The sequence below is a fragment of the Oryx dammah genome, unplaced genomic scaffold (assembly GCF_014754425.2).
Source record: "Oryx dammah isolate SB20612 unplaced genomic scaffold, SCBI_Odam_1.1 HiC_scaffold_14, whole genome shotgun sequence".
NCBI classification, from domain to species: Eukaryota; Metazoa; Chordata; class Mammalia; order Artiodactyla; family Bovidae; genus Oryx; species Oryx dammah.
The window spans coordinates 5,325,289-5,348,733 of NW_024070198.1; positions in this window are offsets into that span (position 1 = coordinate 5,325,289).

Genomic DNA, 23,445 nt, shown 5'->3' on the forward strand with positions numbered 1-23,445 from the left:
GATAAATGCCTTCAAGAGTTAATACTGGTTGCCTTTCACATTTTTTCTGTCAAGGATAAGCTTATTAAATAATACACTTATTAAATAATTAAAAGTTCAATATGATTGCCAAGATGAATTGTGAATTCTAGTGTATTAATATTCTGTTTACAATCAAAACTACAAAACAAATATTTTAGCAAAATACTCCCTTAAATCTTTACTGAGTTTGCAAAATGTCGCATATAAGTTTGCTTACTTGAATGGAGAAACAACTCCATCAAAGGTAAAATAAAATATTATACTATTTTACTTCAGAGTGCCTAAATGGTTCATCAATGATGGATAACAATTTATAACACAATATTATAAATTTATTTTCAAATAGCAAAAAGAAACATGTACATTTCAAGAAACACAGCAATCTTTTAGAGGCTGCTCATTAATTTGATGGAGACCACTAGGAACTGAAAACCTGGCCTCTTACTCTCATTTGTAAGAGTATAAGTTAGCAATTTTTAAGTTCTGTGTATAAATAAATGTATGATTTCTTGTGTATTTCTGTCTCTCTTTCAAATTACATTCAGTAATATAATAAATTGGAGAAGGTGATGGCACCCCACTCCAGTACTCTTGCCTAGAAAATCCCATGGACGGAGAGCCTGGTAGGCTGCAGTCGATGGGGTCTCGAAGAGTCGGACACGACTGAGCGACTTCACTTTCACTTTTCACTCTCATGCTTTGGAGAAGGAAATGGCAACCCACTCCAGTGTTCTTGCCTGGAGAATCCCAGGGACGGGGGAGCCTGGTGGACTGCCGTCTATGGGGTCGCACAGAGTCGAACGCGACTGAAGCGACTTAGCAACAGCAGCAATAAAATAAATGCTGATGACCAATCTTTTCACCGTACTGTTAGACATTGTAGGGTATGACCAATATATTCAGGGAAAGCTAATGCTAACTGAATTGATTAAGAAACTAATGACATATTATGAAGCAGAAGGGGAAAAAAGAAGTTGAATAAATACTGTTAACTGATAAATAAAAAGAATGTGTTCACTCTTTCCTATGTAAATACACGTCTTTTTCAATTTTGGGAGGCTTTTTTTCAGCTTTTCCCTTACTGCTTTAGGAAACAAACAGAAGTAAACAAGAACAAATTTCTTACAAAAGATACATTTTTTAAGGACCTCTTGTCAAACATTGTGCAGGCAGTCACTCAACAAAAGAATCAACAGCTTAAGTATTTTTAATCTATTTGTAGCAGTGACAGAGGACTCTCCGTTTATGACATGGTTCTGCAAAGCCCACAAACATTCTTTTCTGTCCTCTTAAAATAATTAGCTACACATTTGTACGTCTGCTATTTGAAATATCTCACATCAATCTTGGACTTCCTATTTGCTAAGACGTTAAAGAATCTACCTGAAAAAAAAAAAAAAAAAGAATCTACCTGAAATGCAGGAGACCTAGGTTCCTTCCCTGGGTTGGGAAGATCCCCTGGAGAAGGGAATGGCTACCCATTCCAGTATTCTGGTCTGGAGAATTCCATGGACAGAGGAGCCTGGCAGCCTACAGTCCAGGGAGTCACAGTGTTGGACATGACTGAGTGACTTTCACTTTCACATCAATCTTATAAAGACCAAGAGTATCGAGTTAGGATTGTAAATAGTGGGGACAGGTCATCAAATGACATTGGGAGATGCAGTTTATCATTTAAGGTTGAGGATTAGGACAAGATCTGGTTAAGGGCAATTAGATTATAAAAGGAAGAGTGATCATGATAAACTAAATATCTTTTACTAGAGAGTCTAATTGACTAAAAACTTGGCACTGTTAATATATCACTTATATCAGTCACAAAGGGGAGAAAATTAGAAGAGAAAAAGGATATTGAAATATTGATGGCCAAATTACCAGTGAATTTCTATCAAGCCACTCATTTTGGATAAGAGTTTATCTTAACGTGTGGAACTCTATATGGGCTTGCCAGGTGGTGCTACTGGTATAAAACCCACCTGCCAATGCAGGAGACATAAGAAATATGGCTTTGATCCCTGGGTTGGGAAGAGCCTCTGGAGATGGGCATGGCAACCCACTCCAATATGCTTGCCTGTAGAATTCATGGACAGAGAAGACTGGTGAGATATGGTCCATAGGGTCACAAAGAATCAGACATGAATGAAGTGACTTAGCAGGTACGCATGCATATACATGTTGAATATTGCTTGATGCAGTACTTACAATACTCCAAACAAAAGCAGAGAGGACAAGGATGAAAAATCTAGAATGAGACTGCCTGAATTCAAATCCTTGTTCACTCACTCAGAAGTTGTATAAACTCAATCAGCACTCAAAGCCATAAATAGTTAAACTTAACTGAAATGCTAATGCGGTGTGTTCACTTACATTGTTTGGTATAACAGTTTGTTCTTGGTAAATGCTGACTATCTTAGAGAGAAGCAAAGTTCTAAGTTCCTATCTCTGATGGAAATCATATGGTGTACGGCAACAAATTCTGCTTCCAAAGCTCATGCTGTCACAGAAGAAGGTGCTGTGTGTTCAGAGAAACCATATTACTTATAAAATCACAAAGACCAGGTTTGAATGCAAATTCTATGTCAGGAAGCATTTAACAGGAGGCTTCCTGTGTGCTGTTTTGGATCTGTCAGGAGTTCTCTGTTCCTTATTAATTCCTGAATACTCAGGAATTAAGAGCAGAGGCAAGCCTCTCCCTGGGGCTGAGGAATCCAGGCACTTCCTTCCTTAGTTTTTCTATATGGTGATAAGTACCCTCTTCCTTCTTGTGAATCATATGGTAAAAGTGATTGTTTACAACTCTCTCTCTCTTTAATATGGATCGCCTATGTTTTGTAAGTCTGGAATTTTAATCTTTATCTTTGCTGAGAATAACTACCTTGTAAGACAGTATATATGCCCACACCATGTTGATTAAAACACCCTTGCTCCATCAGAGCTCTGGTCCCCGTGTCTTTCTTTCTCTCTCTCTCTGTCTCACTCTCTCCCTCTCTCTCTTTTTCAGGCTGATCCCCTGGAGCGCAGAGGCTCTCTGAGCTCACTTTCCTGCCAGGGCTTCTAAGACTCTCTTGAGAAGGTGCTCTGCACCTTCACCCCATCGAGAGGGCACCTGAGGCCTTCGTGAACAGAGCAAGCCCCGTGTGGGGTCTTAATTGGCTTTCTGTGTAAACCAAGGAATATCAGCCTCTTTCTCTCTCCTTTACTTTCTTATCGGTCGACTCCGGACCACCAGGTTCTGGTCCATTAAAGGACCCCAACAAGTGGCGCCTGAACAGGAGTCTGGTACACTTGGCAGATCGGACAGAGTGACCTCGAGGGCCTATTGAGGCCAGTAAATATTAAGACATGGGTCAAAAGCCTGGAAAGCCCCACCACTTTTCTACTTTACTTCATCACTTATTTAAAGTTCAGGGCTCTAATGAAGCTTACGCTGATTTTTTAGCTAGATTAGAAACTGCTATTTCCCATACTGTAATTGGAGAAGAAGCCAAAAGGCAACTAGAGAAATTACTTGCTTCTGAAAATGCAAATCAGGAATGTCAAAAAGCTATAGCTCCAATTCGTGAGATAGGGACTATTATTGACTATTTGAAGGCTTGTCGCAATCTAGGATTAGAAATTTAAAAGATGCAAATGCTAGCTGAAACAATGGTTGCTGCCTTAAGAAAGGGAAATGAAGGATGCTTTACATGTGGAAATAAGAACCATTTAAAAAGGGACTGCCCTAAGAAAGCTTAAAAAAAAAAAAATAAAGGCAAAAAATAAAAATAAAAAAACTCCAAAAATCTGCCCTCGCTACCATAGAGGAATGCATTGGGCCAAAGATTGTAAGTCTAAATCTGACATTGAAAGAAAACCTATTCCGGAAAACTCCAAATAGAGATGCCCCCCTCCCCAGGTCCCCTTCAACAAAAACCTGGGGCAAATTCCATCTTTTACCTGAAAACCTCAACATCTGCAGGGCCATCGATATACCAGCTTTGTTTTTAGATAATATGAAGTTAACGAGCTCTATTTAAATTCAAATTCACGTGAACTGAAAAATATTAAATATATATAATGTTTATTTAAATATAAATATAATTTAAATATAATTGTTTGCTAATCAAATTAAGACATGTCTTAAGTCATCAACATTATATAATACTTTTATTATGCCTAGATTTAAGGTAAATTAAATTTATCAACAAAAAGGTACCTCTTTATATATGTATATATATATATATATACATATATAAATGAGATAAAAACTTAAACTCTATTTAAAATAATTATATTTTAATAGAATAATCTATTATTATAATCTGTTATTATAATCTAAAATAATCTCTTAGGATTGGGATAACTTAAATTTCTAGAGTTGTACTAAACTACATAATAAAAGTTTATTAAATAGCTAGGTCATTTCCAAATAATATAAGATTTTAAAACATTAATTACTAAACATTAACTTCCTCTTACAAAAAGTTTTTGTTACAGAAAAACTAAAGTGATTTTAAACTATTAATAATATATTATACATTATATAATATGATACATATAAATATATAATAAATATATATTATATGATATAATAAATATATTCACCAATCTATAAAACACTAATATACAAAACCTTCATAGTTGCTAAGGAAAAATAAGATATATGCTTTTAATAAAAAGATATAAGATATGACAAACTCAGATATACATTCCACATTTTTCGTGGGGGCCACTGTTCATTTAACAAACAATACAATTTTTAAAATAACCTGGAAATATGACAAGCCTATTTGGACAGAGCAGTGGCCCCTCATGAAAGAGAAATTACAGGCGGCTAAGGAACTTATAGATATACAACTAAAATTAAAGCATATTGAGGAATCTTGTTCTCCTTGGAACTTTCCTATTTTTGTCATTAAGAAAAAAAAAAATCTAACAAACGGCATCTCCTAACAGACCTTAGAAAAGTTAATGCATCTATGAAACCTGTGGGTGCGTTACAACCAGAAATCCTATCACCTACCATTATTCCTTAAAACGGGCATGTTATTATTGATTTACAAGAATGCTTTTTTAATATGCCTTTACACCCTTTAGACCGAGAGAGATTCACTTTCTCTCTCCCTTATCCTAATGATATTAGACCACTTAAACGGTACCAATAGACTGTACTGCCACAAGAGATGATGAATTCTCCCACCGTGTGTCAGTACTACGTAGCCAAAGCACTTGAGCCTGTGAGAAAGCAGTTTCCTAACTTCCTTGTTATTCACTATATGGATAGTATATTGTTTTTGGCTCCATCTATCTTAAAAACTGAACACATGTTTGATATAGCTCAACTGTGCTTTAAAAACTCTAGATTAATCATTGCCCCTGAAAAAATTCAAACCTCTACACCTTACCATTACTTGGGGTTCGTTATTAATAGGCAATGCATTACTCCCCAACTAACTCAGATCCGTACTGATAATTTATCAACCTTAAATGATTTTCAAAAGCTCTTAGGTGATATTAATTGGATAAAAGTGTCTGCCTGCAATGTGGGAGATCTGGGTTTGACCCCTGGGTCGGGAGGATCCCCTGGAGAAGGAAATGGCAACCCACTCCAGTATTCTTGCTTGGAGAATCCCATGGATGGAGGAGCTTGGTGGGCTGTAGTCCACGGGTCACAAAGAGTCGGACACAACTGAGCAACTTCACTTTCAGTTCAGTTCAGTTCAGTCGCTCAGTGGAGTCCAACTCTTTGCGGCCCCATGAATCGCAGCACCCCAGGCCTCCCTGTCCATCACCACTCCCGGAGATCACTCAGACTCACATTCATCGAGTCCGTGATGCCATCCAGCCATCTCATCCTCGGTCGTCCCCTTCTCCTCCTGCCCCCAATCCTTCCCAGTATCAGAGTCTTTTCCAATGAGTCAACTCTTCACATGAGGTGGCCAAAGTACTGGAGTTTCAGCTTCAGCATCATTCCTTCCAAAGAAATCCCAGGGCTGATCTCCTTCAGAATGGATTGGTTGGATCTCCTTGCAGTCCAAGGGACTCTCAAGAGTCTTCTCCAACACCACAGTTCAAAAGCATCAATTCTTCAGTGCTCAGCCTTCTTCACAGCCCAACTCTCACATCCATACATGACCACAGGAAAAACCATAGCCTTGACTAGATGGACCTTAGTCGGCAAAGTAATGTTTCTGCTTTTCAATATACTATCTAGGTTGGTCATAACTTTTCTTCCAAGGAGTAAGTGTCTTTTAATTTCATGGCTTCAATCACCATCTGCAGTGATTTTGGATCACCATCTGCAGTGATTTTGGTGCCCCCCAAAATAAAGTCTGACACTTTCCACTGTTCCCCCATCGATTTCCATTGAAGTGATGGGACCAGATGCCATGATCTTAGTTTTCTGAATGTTGAGCTTTAGGCCAACTTTTTCACTCTCCACTTTCACTTTCATCAAGAGGCTTTTTAGTTCCTCTTCACTTTCTGCCACAAGGGTGTTGTCATCTGCATATCTGAGGTGATTGATATTTCTCCTGACAATCTTGATTCCAGCTTGTGTTTCTTCCAGTCCAGCATTTCTGATGATGTACTCTGCATATAAGTTAAACAAGCAGGGTGACAATATACAGCCTTGACGTACTCCTTTTCTTATTTGGAGCCAGTCTTTTGTTCCATGTCCAGTTCTAACTGTTGCTTCCTGACCTGCATACAGATTTCTCAAGAGGCAGGTCAGGTGGTCTGGTATTCCCATCTCTTTCAGAATTTTCCACAGTTAGGCATTGCTAATTATCAACTGAATAACCTATTTAATACTTTAAAAGGAGATGCTGATTTAAATAGCCCTTGTTTACTTTCTCAAGAAACAGGAGAGGAACTATTTGGTGCAAATAAATTACAAAAACAATTTCGTACTCAAGTCAAACTAGATTTACGTCTAGAATAGTTTATACTCTGCTCTCCTCATTCTCCCACAGGACTTCTTGCCCAACAAGAACACCCAGTAGAATGGATCTATACCCAGTTTAGGGAAATAAAGTCATTTACACCCTATCTTGATTTAATTGCTCTAATCATTAACAATTTAAAAAAATAGGACTAAAACTCTAATTGGCTCCAATCCTCATAAAATTTTAATACCTATCAATAAATCTCAATTTGAGAATGCTTTACAAACTTCTACCGATTTCCAAATAGCTTTTTGGGAATATTTTGGAAAATTTTCATTTCATTATCCTTTTGGTAAGCTATGAAACTTCTTCAAAAATACTGAATTTATTATTTCTCACAGTATCAGCTCACAGCCTATACCACAGGCCGAGGTTTTTTATATCAGTTCAGTTCAGTTCAGTTCAGTCGCTCAGTCGTGCCCGACTCTTTGCGACCCCACGAATCGCAGCACACCAGGCCTCCCTGTCCATCACCAACTCCAGGAGTTCACTCAAACTCACGTCGGTTTTTTATATAGATGGGACTAAAAACACCAAAGCTTCATTCTTGTCTCTTAAGGAATATAAAGTCTTTTATACTAAATTTCATTGTGCTCAACAAAATGAATTATATGCTCTTATTTATTTGCCTACCTCCTTACCACATTAATATAGTCTCTGACTCTATATATTCTGTTTTTGTATTAAAAAATATAGAAACTTCCACCATAAACTCCAATCAACCTATTATTCAACAATTTTTTTTCGAACTACAATCTGTTGTTAAAAACCACAATTCTCCCACTTATATTACACATATTCGAACACAGTCTTGTTTTCCAGGCCCCATGACTTAGGAAAATGAACAAGCTGATAAACTGGTTTCCTTTGCTACTCCAGAGGAACAGCATGCTCTGTTGCCTAACAATGCTGGTTCCCTACACCAGCTATTGAGAATCCCATACCACCAGGCTAAAGAAATTATTAGTAATTGCTCTACTTGTAGACCCCTACATCTTTGACCCATCGCACAAGGTATGAATCCTCGTGGTTTTACAACCTAATGAACTATGACAAATGGATGTAACTCATTGCCCTGAACTTCCTCCATTTCCTTTCCTACATGTCTGTATAGACAAAAATTCCTCTTTTATCTGGGCCACACCTCTTTGCGGTGAGGATACACATGTTGTACCCTGCCTGTATTTCTAGACACTTTAAACAATTTTTACAATCTTTTCCTATTATACATATTACAGGTGTTCCTTATAATCCACAGACAGAAGACATAGTCAAACAAACACATCACATACAAATAAAAAATTTAAAAAGGGGTAATACACAGGTACCCTACTGTCTTCTTTATCTAAAGCAGACTTTACTAGATTCCAACATACGATATTTTCTAAACCTATAACTATTGTTAATACAGCTTTATTTGTTTTAAATTTTTTAACCTCTTCTTAAGATTCAACCCAAGGGGGCCCGCGGCATTCAAAATGGAGATGAAACAACAAGAATCCCAGGAAGAAGAATTTCCAGTACAAGCTATGTCTGCTCTAAAGATCTCCAGAAAGCACCACCCTCAGCAGCATCACCCCTATGATCTACCCACTTGGGGACAAATAAAAACCCTTACTAATCAAGCTAAGAATTTGGTCTCTCAACAGGGATTGCCTCTGAGTCCTGAATACATTCTCCTGGCAATGCTCAGTCTTTTGGCCTGTACCTCCCCCAGCTCGAGCTCGGACTAATACCCAACTCTTCTCTGTTACAGGTGGTCGAATGGACAGAGTGAGGACCAATAACTTCAACTAATGACTCTATACATATGCCTTCTCCCTAGTACATGAAAGGCCCTCACACCCTGGGCAGGAAAGAAAACTAATTAACATTTCTTTAGGCTATGAAGTCCTGCCCTTGTGCATGGCCCCAGCAAAAATTGTGCATAAACGTCAGAGGACAAACTTGGGCTTTCGTCCTGCCTCCAAAAGAAGACTTTCAGACATTGCTTGGATTATTTACTGCCCTTTCTTTGTCTGTAAACCATGTTTATACTGCTGAGACTTTAGGGAAAGAACAAAGAACATTACGCAAAGGGTTTACTTATAAAAACTTTACTTATACTCCCATTCGTTGGGACAAATGTCAAACCAATTCAAGAAAATAAATGTTTGTGGCTAATCATACAATTGTTGATTGGGGACCCCACGGTATGTGTTTATCTGACTACTCAGATGATATTAACAACACTGTGTGTGATATGGAAGGTCACTGACACTATGATGGAACATTACTATGACAAAGGACTTCTTGAGCGGCTTGACTCAGGAATGGATTAGCCCCACCTCCTCCTATGATCATCCTCGATAAACAGAGTGTGCCTGAACAACGGAGATTTGGAAACTTGCTGCGAGCACTAGAGCACGGAAGAATTTGGAACTTGGACCGGACATTTCATAGGGACCAGTTGTGGTCATAGTAACTATTTCTTTCACTATAATCAGTCATAATTTATACAGGCCTGTGTCCCACTTCCTTTTGTTATAGCCATAGAAAATTTACAATTTAATAAGACTTTTACGTTCTGTAACTTGTATTAATTGCAAACTATATACTTGTCTTAATTCCTCTATTTCTTTAAGCTACTCAATTTTGTGTTGCTGCTGCTGCTGCTGCTAAGTCTCTTCAGTCGTGTCCGACTTTGTTGGACCCCATAGACGGCAGTCCACCAGGCTCCCCCGTCCCTGGGATTCTCCAGGCAAGAACACTGGAGTGGGTTGCCATTTCCTTATCCAATGCATGAAAGTGAAAAGTGAAAGTGAAGTCGCTCAGTCATGTCTGACTTTTAGCGACCCCATGGACTGCAGCCTACCAGGCTCCTCCATCCATGGGATTTTCCAGGCAAGCATACTGGAGTGGGGTGCCATCACCTTTACTCCTGTTCAATTTAATCATAGTGCCTACAACTAAGAACAAATCAAATTTCATTTATAAAATATACATGATAATGCCTCCCTGAATGTACAATTACTGCAAAAAAAAAAAAAAATCTTTAAAACTTTTTCTAAAAATCTGCCCTCTTCCCCTAATTTGGAAACTTTAGCTGAGCAAATTATCTGGGCTAGACCCAGGAGGTTGGTTTCAAAGTATTACCCACAGTATCGGGCCTGGTACTGTAACTTTGGTGATTGTTTTGATAATTATATTTGTTGTTTACTGTCGCCTTTCTATAAAGTTTGTTAATACTAACCAAACTCATTTGGTCAAGACCTTTTTTACAAATATAATAAAATAGGGGGAGTTGTCAGGAAGCATTTAACAGGAGGCTTCCTGTGTGCTGTTTTGGATCTGTCAGGAAGCCTCTCCTAGGGGCTGAGGAATCCAGGCACTTCCTTCGTTAGTTTTTCTATATGGTGATAAGTACCCTCTTCCTTCTTGTGAATCATATGGTAAAAGTGATTGTTTACAACTCTCTCTCTCTTTAACATGGATCGCCTATGTTTGTAAGTCTGGAATTTTAATCTTTATCTTTGCTGAGAATAACTTGCAAGACAGTATATATGCCCACACCATGTTGATTAAAACTCCTTTGCTCCATCAGAGCTCTGGTCCTCGTGTCATGTCTTTCTTTCTCTGTCTCTCTCTCTTCCTCTCTCTCTTTTTCAGGCTGATCCCTTGGAGCACAGAGGTTCTCTGAGTTCACTTTCCTGCCAGGGCTTCTAAGACCCTCTCAAGAAGGTGCTCTGCACCTTCACCCCATTGAGAGAGCACCTGAAGCCTTCGTGAACAGAGCAAGCCCCGTGCGGGGTCTTAATTGGCTTTCTGTGTAAACCAAGGAATATCAGCCTCTTTCTCTCTCCTTTGCTTTCTTATCGGTCGACTCCGGACCACCAGGTTCTGGTCCATTAAAGGACCTCAACACTTCTACTTCTTGCTAGATGGTGTCAACAAGACATCATTTCATTTAAAATAGTTGAAACTGAAAACATTTAGAATAAGTCAACGAGAGTAAAAATTAGGAGTTTCAGTCAGCATTATTATTCACGTCAGCATTAAATTATCACTTTGCAGAATTATATATATTCCCACAATCACACGTAATTAAAAAAAAAAAAACTATTTCAGAAATTCATGACAAGGAGTATTTGACCCTAGGTGATTTAATCATTAGAGAGCTTCCTTAAAGCAAATTCATCTTTATATTATAAATTATATCATTAAGTTATTTAAAAGTTGTAGAATTCTGCCATGTTATAACATGTTTTTCATTGGAGCATAAATTTAAAGTATCAAGTCAGAGTTAAAGCACCAATATATGGGCTCCAGGACTTAGTGGAGAAATAGATGGGGAAACAGTGGAAACAGTGTCAGACTTTATTTTTTGGGGCTCCAAAATCCCTGCAGATGGTGATTTCAGCCATGAAATTAAGAGACGCTTACTTCTTGGAAGAAAAGTTATGAGCAACCTAGATAGTACATTCAAAAGCAGAGACATTACTTTGCCAACTAAGGTCTGTCTAATCAAGGCTATGGTTTTTCCAGTAGTCATGTATGGATGTGAGAGTTGGACTGTGAAGAAGGCTGAGTGCCGAAGAATTGATGCTTTTGAACTGTGATGTTGGAGAAGACTCTTGAGAGTCCCTTGGACTGCAAGGAGATCCAACCAGTCCATTCTGAAGATCAACCCTGGGATTTCTTTGGAAGGAATGATGCTAAAGCTGAAACTCCAGTACTTTGGCCACCTCATGCGAAGATTTGACTCATTGGAAAAGACTCTGATGCTGGGAAGGATTAGGGGCAGGAGAAGAAGGGGATGACAGAGGATGAGATGGCTGGATGGCATCACTGACTCGATGGACGCGAGTCTGAGTGAACTCCGGGAGTTGGTGATGGACAGGGAGGCCTGGCGTGCTGCCATTCATGGGGTCGGAAAGAGTCGGACACGACTGAGTGACTGAACTGAACTGAACTGAACTGAAGGAAATCCAGAATATAGAAGAGGAAAAAATATTGCCTCAAGAAAAGAAATAAAATCCCACAGTAAACAGGAAAGTCAAAGTGAAAGTCGCTCAGTCGTGTCTGACTCTTTGCAACACCATGGACTGTAGCCTCCCTGACTCCTCTGGCCATGGGATTCTCCAGGCAGGAATACTGGAGTGGGTAGCCGTTCCTTTCTCCAGGGGATCTTTCCAAGCCAGGAATCAAACTGAGGTCTCCTGAAGCAAGCAGATTACCAGCAGCGTTATCAGGGATAAAATCTATGACAAAATAAACTCAGCTCCAAAGCTTAGATACCAGAGGGATTTAACTGTCCTAAGACAGTATGAAATAATTTTATGAACTCACTGTGTCTTGGACCCTGTTTTGCATATCTATCAGAAAAAGAGAGAGGTTTGAGGTAAAACTCACAGTATGCTTCCCAAAGAGTCTCTGATACAGGGCCTCCCCGAATGGGATGAACACTAGCCTGAGAAAAGGAAGAAATCATTCTACGTCAACAACCCAAATAGGACATAAGCAGGCATGGCAAAGCCATAACAAGTGGTCTTGGTTTTATATGAGATACAGGGCCTCTACTCTTGCCCACAAAATACACTCTTTAGAAAGCTTTGATGGATAAGCTTAGCAGGCAGGGGATATTTTATCACTGGAGCTTAGAGACCATATGTTAAATTACTTTAGATGTAGTCAAGACTTAATGAATATATCTATCAAAACATATATAGATTACATGTACATATGCATACACATTGGACTTCCCAGCTGGTGCCAGGGTTAAAGAATCCATCTGCCAATGCAGGAGACTCAAGAGACTCAGGTTTGATCCCTTGGTCACAAAGATCACCTGGAATATGAAGTGGCAACCACTCCAGTATTCTTGTCTGGAAAATTCCATGGACAGTCTAGTGGGCTACCACCCCCATGGGGTCAAAAAGAGTTGGACACAACTGAGCCACTGAGCACATGCATTTGCTGTTGTTCAGCCACGAATTGACTCTTTGTGACCCCGTGGGCTGCAGCATGCCAGGCTTTCCTGTCCTTCACTATCTCCTAGAGTTTTCTCAAACTCACGTCCATTGAGTCAATGATGCTATCTAATCATCTCACCCTCTGCCACCCTCTTCTCCTTTTGCCTTCCGTCTTTCTCAGCATCAGGGTCTTTTCGCATGAATCAGTTCTTCCCATCAGGTGGCCAAAGTAATATGTAATGCATACAGAAAACAAACTGCTAAATTGAATGCTAAATGCTTATCAATGAAACTTATAGTAAGTAGATTTAGAAAAATGAAATGTAGTGTTCATATTGTCCCAGAAGGTAAAGAACAGGCAAGTTTGATTTCTTTAATTACAAAAGTTTGCTCTGAAATTAAACAGTGTAATTTTATCATTACTGGGATGGCACGCACACAGTGGGTCCTTAAGAAGCATAAATGAAAGTCAATTACCATTTCTTTTTTTTTAAAGATTTTTTGGTGTGGACTATTTTTAAAGTTTCTATTGAATTTTTTAGAATATTGCTTGTGTTTTATATTTTAGTTTTTTGGTGGCGAGGTATGTGAGATCTCAGTTCCCAGACTAGGAATCAAACCTGTGCTCCCTGCAATGGAGGGTGAAGTCTTAAGTACTGGACCAGCAGGGAAGTCCCTCAATTACTATTGCAATTGGACATTTTCCTCAGTAGAGAACTTTCAGAGTTTATGATATCAAGAAATAAATGAAAAGTTTCCCTGAGGCAAAAGGGAGAATTCTTCTTGATTCTGTGGTCCTTGTGGCTGTCACTTTGAGGGCAGTGTTTACACGGCTCCTTTTGGGAAAACAGCATCCTCCTTCAATGTGAAGTTAGCCTTATTCTCTATTTTCTGATTCGTTGTTGCTAAAAGCAGCAGGAGTACATTTTAAGGGTACATTACAAAGCTATACTTCTTGAATTACTACAAAATAGAAAAGGAATGAGTCAGTGAGTTATGTCTACTTTAACATTATTATTTCAATAAAAACATAATAGAAGATTAGGTCAATTGTTAAAATGTCAGAAGAATTTTAATAAAAGTAGGTTATTCTATGCCTTTTTAAAGACAGGGCACAGAAATCCAGGAAGTTATTTACAGTAATATAATAATTAAGTAAGATCATTAGTAAATTCACTTTTCCAAGTATTTGAATTATACAGATAACTGAAACAATTTAAATGCCAATCCTTCTTCTAAGCATTTATGAGTTATTCTAAAATATTTTCTTAAAATTCATGGATCCTATTTAAGAGTTTTATTTTGATAATCTTTGATAATTTTTGTTATGTGGTTATATTAATGAATATATTCTACTGAAGTATTTAAATCTCTAGTTATTAAGTCTGAATAAAATTGAGAAGCAGCTAACAAAATGAATTTTTAATTTCTCAGATATATTGTGAGTATTTATGAGGTTGCCTTATCACAAATTCTGAAATTGAGCTGAAATAATAATTGTACCCTACAACAAAAATGAAGCTCTTTATTTCACAAATATTTATTGAATACTTACTATGTGTGTTAGATGTGAAATAAACATTGGATCAATGTGGTGAAGAAGGCAGGCAAAGTCCCATAGGGTTAAAGTTTATGGTGGGAAATATAGATCTCCTTATAGACCATAAATTCTAATGGTGGGATGCAAATAAAAAACTAATAAATAGATTAACAATAACAGAGCATAACAAGTCATTTATTAAAGTTCAAGAAATATTTGAATCCCTGTTAGATCACTGAACAAAGCAGATAAAAATCTCTATCTTATATAGCTTGCATTCTAGCAATAATTATATAACATATACTTAAATTACAGAACCTTATAAGTGCTATGAAAACCAAAAGATCAGAGTAAAGGGATTATATGTCAGATCAAAATAGGATTATAAAGGCCACAGAAATAATTTCTGTGCACGTGTGCATGCTAAGTTGCTTCAGTCATGTCCGACTCTTTGCAACCCCATGGACTATAAGCCTGCCAGGTTCTTCTGTCCATAGGATTCTCCAGGCAAAAAAAACTGGAGTGGATTGCCATGCCCTCCTCCAGAGGATCTTCCCAAACCAGGGATTGAACCTGCGTCTCTCACATCTCCTGCATTATTAGCAGGCAGGTACTTTACCAGTAGTGCCACCTGGGAAGCCCCAACTGGTGTGAAGTATACCAAAAAATGTGAAATATCCCTAAGGAAGTGTCATAACAGCTCATATCAAAAGATAGGAGGGAGACATCTTTTTGAAGATCTGGGGAGCAACATTAGTATCAGGAAAAAACATTTGTGCAAAATGTATAATGCAGAAACTAACTTGCATGATTGAGGTGAAAGAAAAAGAGGCTAATATTTCTGGGGTCCAGAGAGTACAGTCATATTTGCTTTGGTCTAAAGAGGAAGCCTAGGCCAGACCATGCAAGACTATGCCAACCTGAGTATGATTAGATTTATATGTATAATAATATAACATATTCTTCTCCAAAATCTATATCTACTAGATAGCATTCCATGTTTATATTTAACCACATGCATTTGTATGCTTGTGTCTGTTTCTGAAAGCACTCATTAATAGCATTGAAATAATTGAAATAGCAATGAAATAATACGTTCTGTATTCACTTAGGCCCTTACATTCACTGAGGTTTTTATTTTTATTTTTATATGGTTGGTTGATTTCTCTGGATCAGTGTTCCAAATGAAAAGTTAGGATCATGCCCAATTGATTTGTTACACAATTGGGTAGTCAATGAGCACGAGGTTAAAGAAAGGCGTGGGCAGTCACACATAGAATAAGGTAATCAAGTTGCAGTGTATCTGAGAAGGGAAAACAGAAACAGCCCAAAGCAGTTTACAAAAATGTCAAGAACAGCGTCATGCCAAACTGTTGATAAAAGAATACAATCAAGTAATAGGGTGTGTTTGGAAGGTAACTGCTTTTACGTTTAATCCTTTAATTCATTTTATTTCCATAGTAATTATTTTACACTTTTATATCTTTTATTTCACTAAAGTAGAATGAATGAATGAATGAACACATCATTTGAAGGCTCCCAGTATACATGCCATGAGGGAATGAGGGGGAACTGAAGGCTCTTTGATGACATCTGTCCATACTGTCACCTTCAGGCACGTTATCGAGAGTAGTCGCCTATGGGATTTTCCAGTGGTCATGTAAGGATGTGGGAGTTGGACTATAAAGAAAGCTGAGCGCAGAAGAACTGATGCTTTTGAACTGTGGTGTCAGAGAAGACTCTTGAGGGTGCCTTGGACTGTGAGGAGATCCAACCAGTCCATCCTAAAGGAGATCAGTCCTGAGTGTTCATTGGAAGGACTGATGTTGAAGCTGAAACTCCAGTACTTTGGCCTCATGATGTGAAGAACTGACTCATTGGAAAAGCCCCTGATGCTGGGAAAGATTGAGGGCACGAGGAGAAGGGGATGACAGAGGATGAGATGGTTAGATGGCATCACTGACTCAACGGACATGAGTTTGGGTGGACTCCGGGAGTTGATGATGGGCAGGGAGGCCTGGCTTGCTGCGGTTCATGGGGTTGCAAAGAGTCGTACACGACTGAGCAACTGAACTGAACTGAACTGAACTGAGTCTCCAAGCATTGGTCTTTTCAGATTGACACCACATATCCCCTCTACAGTCTCTTTTAAATCTGTTCCACTCTTCCCAAACCAGTGTCAATCGTAGGAGTTCATGATTTATTCCAGAAATAAGTAAGTGATTTGGACAATAAAGCTACAAAAGGGTCTCTTTCTAAAGCCCAGTTTTTCACTTCTTTGGGCTCTCCCAAGTGCAAGCAGCACCAGTAAGCAGCCACAACTCCCCCTTTTCCTTAAAATTCTTTACTCTGCCTGGTTCTTTCTTTGAATGATTTTTTATTCTCTTCCTCTGGAATTTAGCCTAAGAAAAAGGAACCCGTAATCCAGCAGCATTTCTCTTTATCATGTCCTGCCCCAATCTGCCTGCACCTCAGGGAATTCTTTTCTCTTTTCTAGCCTCAGGATTAAGAAGAACTATGGTCTGTCAACATTCCCCTACTTCTAAATCTGTTGTCTTTGATCTGAATCTTTACATTTGGCAGTAGAGCCTAGCTTTAAAACTGTAAAGAACATGAAATATTTTTTTAGGGGGAGGGCTGTTTTTCACATCCTTCCCAAGAGGTAAAATATTTAGATTGGTAATGCTGGCAACTGATTAGGTATTGGTGAAGAGGTGTTGAATAAAAACCCAAGGGTCTTGGAACTTCCCTGGAGGCCCGGTGGTTAAGACACTACCCTTCCAATCAGGGGCTTCAGGCCCTAGTCAGGGTCCTAAGAGCCCACATTCTGCACATTGGGGCCAAAACAAACACACAGACAGACAAACAAACAAACAAAAAAGAAACCCACGAGGGTCCAAAAGTCACACACAATGCAAGGAAAAAATCAATTAATATTAAATTTTTTTTTTTTTTGTCATATTAATCTAGAACATGGTAAAATGAGATCCTAGACCAGGATATAACATGGAAAGGATTTATAGCAAAAGTAAGTCACATCCAGTAGCAGCATTATTTTTAGGAAAAAAAAAAAGTAGATATGGTTATATTAGAAAAAAAATTATTTTTATATCTTGTTGGTGTTGTTGTTCAGTTGTTCATGTCTGACTTTTTGCGACCCCATGGACGGTAGCACACCAGGCTCCTCTGTTCTTCACTATTTCCCAGAGTTTTCTCAAATTCACGTCCATTGAATCAGTGCAAGTGAAAGTCGCTCAGTCATGTCCAACTTTTTGTGACCCCATGGATTATATAATTCATGGAATTCTCCAGATCAGAATAACTGGTGTGGGTAGCATTCTCTTCTCCAGAGGATCTTCACAATCCTGGGATCAAACCCAGGCCTCCCACATTGCAGGTGGATTCTTTGCCAGCTGAGCCACAAGGGAAGGCCAAGAATACTGGAGTGGGTAACCTATTCCTTCTCCAGTGGATCTTCCAGACTCGGGAATCGAACTGGAGTCTCCTGCATTGCAAGAGAGCTATTCTTTACCAACTGAGCTATCAGGGAAATCCCCCCCTCCCCAATGAGTCGGTAATGCTATATAACCCACTAATCCTCTGCTGCCTCTTTCTCCTTTGGCCTTCATTCTTTCCCAGCATCAGGATCTTTTCCAATGAGTTGGCTCTTTGCATCAGATGGCCAAAGTATTGGAGCTTCAGTTCAGCATCAGTCTTTCTAACGAAAATTCAGGGTTGATTTCCTTTAGGATTGACTAGTTTGAACCCCTTGCTGTTGAAGGCACTCTCAGGATTCTCCAGCACCACAATTTGAAAGCATCAACTCTTCATTGCTCAGCCTTCTTTATGGTCCAATTTTCACATCTTCACATGACTACTGGAAAAATCATAACTTTCATGCCTAGGAGGCTGTAAATTTTATAGACTTCTTTATAAAGAAGAATATTTGACTGTAAAGATTCCTCATTAGAAGAGAATGTTCCTAAAGTAGGAGATACATGAGCCCTAGGCTGAACAGTTTCTTCCCTGTGGAAAGAAACTCCATAATAGCAGATAATGGAGGAGGCTGGGCCCTGCTCAAATAAGAGATAAAATACCATATATTCCTCACTATTGAAGTTAAGAAGACCTCCCTGACTACACATGAGAGGAAAGGCTCCTTAGGGGGTCAAAAAATGAAGCATCACCTTATAAGTTGTGATGTAACTACCCACAGGCCTCTTTGCTAGAATCCATCTTGGCTAAAAGATGGGCATGCACATATGGGAGGACCTGAGACATACCAAATATGGACTGAGAGCCAGGCAAACCCGGAAGAAATGCCCTATAAAAGTAACTCAAACAACTATGAGAGCATGACTTTCTCTCTGAGTCCAGCTATTTCTTTACACAAGTACTGTACCATTTGTCCTCCTAATAAATTCTTGTTTTACTATTTTCCATCATGTGAGAATTTTTTTTCTACAAAGCCTAAGAGTCAGGGCTTTGTCACTGACCACTGGTCTAGCAGTTAGGATTCAGTGCTCTCATTGCTACAAATGACCTCAATCTCTGGCCAGGAACTGAAGCCCTACTTCAAGCTGCCACAGGCTGAGGCCCCCCGAGATCATTCCCATTTGATCTTTTCTCTCTTACAGCATATGCTCTACAACAAACCAGTATTAAAAGTCTTTTGCATGCAATCTGGTTAGATGTCTGTCTTTAGTTTTATTTTAAAAAGTTAAAATGAATAACATTACTAATTAAAGAAATATATATAGGCAAAGGATATGAAGTTCCCTGCTAAGTATAATTGATATGACAATCACAATTTGAAAGGTCAAAAAGCACTTTAAAATGGTTGAATCAAGTATAGAGCAATTGATCTCAATAATGATATGTATTTAGCAAATGGCATATTCCTTTTATCATTATATTAAAATCTATATTTCACTATTCAAAACTCTCTGTATTATATCCCAATTACTCTACAAATCTAAAATTGTTCTAAAGATTCAAATATATTAAATCTTTAAAAATACTTCCTGTCTAGATATTATAGTTCCTACACACATGACTTTATTCCTCAAAGGGAAGGCAAGGCAGAAGTCTATTGAGGGATTGAATTCATGATAGCAGTCAACTTCTTGGGAAGATGTCAGTTCTTTCCAACCTGATCTATAGATTCAGCACAATTCTAATCAAAATTCAAGCATGTGATTTTGTGGATATTAACAAATGACTCTACTCTTTATGTGAAAAGGCAAAAGACCCAGAATGGCCAACACATTATTGAAGAAGACTGACACTATCCAACTTCAAGATTTACCATGCAGTGGAGAAGGAAATGGCAATCCACTCCAGGACTATTGCCTGGAAAATTCCATGGACAAGAGGAGCCTGGTAGACTACAGTCCATGGGGTCGCAAAGAGTCAGACATGACTGAGCAACTTCACTTCACTTCGGTAATCAAGACAACATGGTATTGGTGAAAGAAAAGGAAAAAATATATCAATGGAACAGAATGAAGAGCCAGAAATAAACTCACACAAATATAATCAACTGATCTTTATCAAAGGAACAAAAACAATTTAGAGAAAGGATATTCTTTCTAACAAAATGTGCTGAAAGAACCGACATCCACACTCAAAATAAATCTAAACTCAGATCTTACACCTTTCACAAAATGAAAACAAAATGGATCATGGGTCTAAATGTAAAATGCAAAACTGCAATTCCTAGAAGATAACAGGGGATAAAAATCTAGGTGACTTTAGGTTTGGTAATGACTTTCTAGATATACCACTGAAGATATGATCCATGAAAGAAGAAATAAATAAGACAAATTTCAGTAAAATTAAAAACTTTAGTTCTATGAAATGCACTGTTTAGAGGATGATAATACAAGCCAAATATTGCGAGAAAGTTTTTTTTTAAAAACATAAAGGTGATAAAGGACTTGTATTCAAAATGCACAAATGACTCTTACAGTTCAACAACAACAACAACAAAAATTCAATTTAAAACTTGGCAAAAGATCTGAATAGACACCTCACCAAAGAAGAGAGAGATGAAAAATGAGCATATGAAGAGGTGCTTGATATCATATGTCATTAAGGAATTTCAAATTATAGTAAAAACAAGATACTACAGCTATTAGAAAAATGAAGTGAAAGTCACTCAGTCCCTTCCGACTCTTTGCAACTCCATGGACTGTAGTCCACCAGGCTCCTCTGTCCATAGGGATTCTCCAGGCAAGTATACTGGAGTGGGTTGCCATACCCTCCTCCATGGAATCTCTCAACCCAGGGATGGAACCTTAGTCTCCTACATTGTGGGCAGATTCTTTACCATCTGAGCTACCAGGGAAGCCCAAGAATAGTGGAGTGGGTAGCTTATCCCTTCTCCAGGGGATCTTTCTGACCTAGGAATATAACTGGGGTGTCCTATATCACAGCTGGCTTCTTTACCAGCTGAGCTACCAGGATAGCGAAAACAGAACTTTGACAACACCACATGCTGAAGAAGATGTGGAACAACAGGAATTATAATTCATTGCAGATAGGAATGCAAAATTGTACAACTTTTTAAGAGAGTTTGGCAGTTCCTTGCAAAATTAAACACACATCTTTAATATCCAGCAATTGTACTCCCTGGCACTGGATCAAGCGGATTGCAAACTTATGTCCACAGAAAAATCTGCACACAATTTATAGCAGTATTGTTCATTACTGCTAAAATCTAGAAGCGACAAAGATGCCCCTCAATATACAAATGAATAAGCTAACAGAACTACATACATACGATAGAATAACATTCAGCCTTTAAAAACAATAAGTTAGCAGGACTTGAAAAGACATTCAAGAATCAGGATTATAAATGCATAGTGAAAACAGACAAAGTCAATCTGAAAATGCTATGTATTGTACAGTATATTATTCCACGGAAGAAATGGGCTACATTTTGTGTTTCAAAACTATAATATTTAGCATACAAAAGTTGTTTAAACTAAAGACTTGAATGAAATTATGTAAATGGAAAAACTAAGGGAATGGTAAAAAGACAACTGGTGCCAAAGGGCTCAGGGAGAGGGATGGAAGGAAGACTAAATAAATGAAGCACAGGAGGTTTTTTTGAGAGGTGAAACTGTTTGATAATGTAATAGGGGATACTGACATTATATACTTGTCAAAATGCATAGAACTGCACAGCGGAGAAGGCAATGGCACCCCACTCCAGTACTCTTGCCTGGAAAATCCCATGGATGAAGGAGCCTGGTAGGCTGCAGTCCATGGGGTCGGGAAGAGTTGGACACAACTGAGCGACTTCACTCTCACTTTTCACTTTCTTGCATTGGAGAAGGAAATGGCCACCCACTCCAGTGTTCTTGCCTGGAGAATCCCAGGGACAGAGGAGCGTGGTGGACTGCCGTCTATGGGGTCGCACCGAGTCGGACACGACTGAAGCGACTTAGCAGCAGCAGCACAGCACAGAGTATACTCTAATGTAAGCTATTAACCTTAGCTAATAATAATGTATAAATACTGATTCATTAATTATAACAAAGGTACTACACTGATGTAATATTTTTCCTAATGGGGAAACTGTGAGGAGGCAGAGACGGTATATGGAAATTTTGTGTGCTTTCTGTCAATTTTTCTGGAAATCTTAAACTGCTCTATAAATAAAGAAGAGACTGACTCATATTCTTAGAAATTTAATTTAAATGAGATCCCTCATCTAAAAGTGAAGGGTAAAACTATTTTATCCTGTAGAGAAATCAAATGACATTTGAATGTAATCCTTTTTCATTTGTCCACTCATTTATGTATTCTAATGGTATTAATTGAGCACCTAATAAGTGATAAGGCATTAAATACTGTGTGCTAGTCATTGAGTATATTGAAGTAGATGGAGATGATCGCTGCCCTCAAATGCATTATATTAAGGAATACAGGCAAGCAATCACACAATCTTCCCTGGTGGCTTAAACAGTAAAGAATATGCCTGCAATGCAGGAGACTGGGACTCAATCTCTAGGTCGGGAAGATCTCCTGGAGAAGGAAATGGCAACCCACTCCAGTGTTCTTGCCAGGAGAATCCCATGGACCGAAGAGCCTAGCGGGCTAAAGTCCATATTATGGGATTGAAAAGAATCGGACAGGACTGATCGACTATCATTTTCACTTTCACTTCAGTATTATAGAAGGGAAATAGCAAGGCACTAAGAAGATGCCAATGGCACCCCACTCCGGTACTCTTGCCTGGAAAATCCCGTGGATGGAGGAGCCTGGTAGGCTGCAGTCCATGGGGTCGCTAGGAATCAGGCACGACTGAGTGACTTCACTTTCACTTTTCATTTTCATGCATTGGAGAAGGAAATGGCAACCCACCCTGGAGAATCCCAGGGACGGGGGAGCCTGGTGGGCTGCCGTCTATGGGGTCGCACAGAGTTGGCCACGGCTGAAGTGACTTAGCAGCAGCAGCATCAAGAAGATGCCAGGAAATAAATAATGAGAGGTGTAAGCCCAGAACTGGGGTAAAAGGGAAAGACATGGTGGGGTGCGGAGTTAGTATGGAATTAGCAAAGAAGATAAAAGTGACAGGGAGAAAAATTCTAAGCCTAAGGAAGATCTGTTTCTTGAAATAGTGATGTGTGTGTGTGTGTAAGAGAGACAGGAAGAGAGAGAGATTGAAAGATGGTAAATGATGATGATTTGAGCATTTTCGTATTTGAACAAATAATCCTTCAATTAAGCATGGAAACTGAATTGTACAAGGAGATCAATTAAGAGTCCATTGCAGTAATTTCTGCAGGAATATAGTGGCAGACTAAACAGATGCTAGAGGTGATGGTGATGGAAAGTAGTACACTGATCAACAAATGTTTACAAAGTATGTGCTACAGAAATCAGTTAGGAAGAGAAATGTACGAAGAATGGCTCCAGGTTTCCCTCCTGGTTCAACTGAGTGGGGGACAGTGCCCTTCACGGATATGGAATACATGAAAGTTGAATTACGCAGGTA